Genomic DNA, 1,201 nt, shown 5'->3' with positions numbered 1-1,201 from the left:
GTGTGTGTGTAATCAGTGCAATGGATGATGGGAACTGTAGTCCGGGTGAAGTGCAACAGTGGTGTGGTGCAAGAGTCTATAGTAGTAGAAGGGTGACTTCTGGTGGCAAGCAGACGGAAGTTCATGGACCGGATTCATGACACTCACATTGAGAAGTCTTGTTTCACTGTATTCTGACAATTCTGAGCGGTTATCCTTGTTCCCTATCGATACTTCACTCATACAGCGTCTGCTAAGATGCTATGGGGAAAACTCCTTTTTCTCCGATGACTGAAGCCTTTTTTAATAACGCAGTGTAACTGCATGGCCATTGGTTCGTGCAGTGAATTAAAAAAATAACCAATGGTTCGGCAGCGGAGCTGCACGAGCCTATGGCGACAAAGCCCGCCAGACTGGGCGGGGCATCTGGCTATATAAGCGGGCACTTCACCATAGGATCCTCAGGTTACTTCGACTGAAGCGACGACTGAGTCGTGCAGCTACATAGCACGGCCAGCAGAGACCAATCTACTTCGAGTGTAAACTAAATGAGCCAATGCACATTGGCATGCGATTATTGCATCCAGCTGCTGCTGATCACAGCGTGAGTATAAGTAGGCAGCAGATGCAGCGCATATTCAGCTTTTCGCTTCGGAGCCGAGCGGTTCTATCGTTCTGCTCCTGACCTTCTGCTTAACCGAGTGATCTATGCGAGTTCAAGCACGCTCTTCGAGGGCTCTCGTGCTGGCAGTACGGCGCTTCAGCGGCAGTGGTTTTCCCGTGTCGAGTGGGTTGCACACATCAGACTGCACTACCCCGTGTGTGTTGCCGGCGGCCATCTCCCCTCTTCGCTTCAGCATACTAAAAGAGCATTTCTAAAAGAGCATTTCTAAAAGAACATTCACGGGTGGAATGTCTTTTTAAAGACGCATCTTTTTAAAGATGTCATACCATCCGTGTGTTTCTGGGTGTGGTCGTTACCTGGCACCGGGTGATTGTCACGATCGCTGCCTCTCGTGTCTGGGCACGAAGCACGCTGAGGTGGCTTTCGTGGATGACTCATGCTCCCATTGCGGGGCTATGACCATCTCGGAGTTGCGGACCAGACTCCGTTACCTGCAAGGGGGCGGAGTGCCCGTGCCACTGCCTAGATCTCGGGCTCCCTCTGGTGACAGCCGGGGGCGTCCCTTTCCTGGCGGTGGGCGGACTGGTCTTACGGTCA

Source organism: Sinocyclocheilus anshuiensis, unplaced genomic scaffold (assembly GCF_001515605.1).
Source record: "Sinocyclocheilus anshuiensis isolate Anshui unplaced genomic scaffold, SAMN03320099.WGS_v1.1 scaffold345, whole genome shotgun sequence".
NCBI classification, from domain to species: domain Eukaryota; kingdom Metazoa; phylum Chordata; class Actinopteri; order Cypriniformes; family Cyprinidae; genus Sinocyclocheilus; species Sinocyclocheilus anshuiensis.
The sequence above is the reverse complement of the archived record's forward strand: the minus strand, read 5'-3'. Positions refer to the sequence as shown.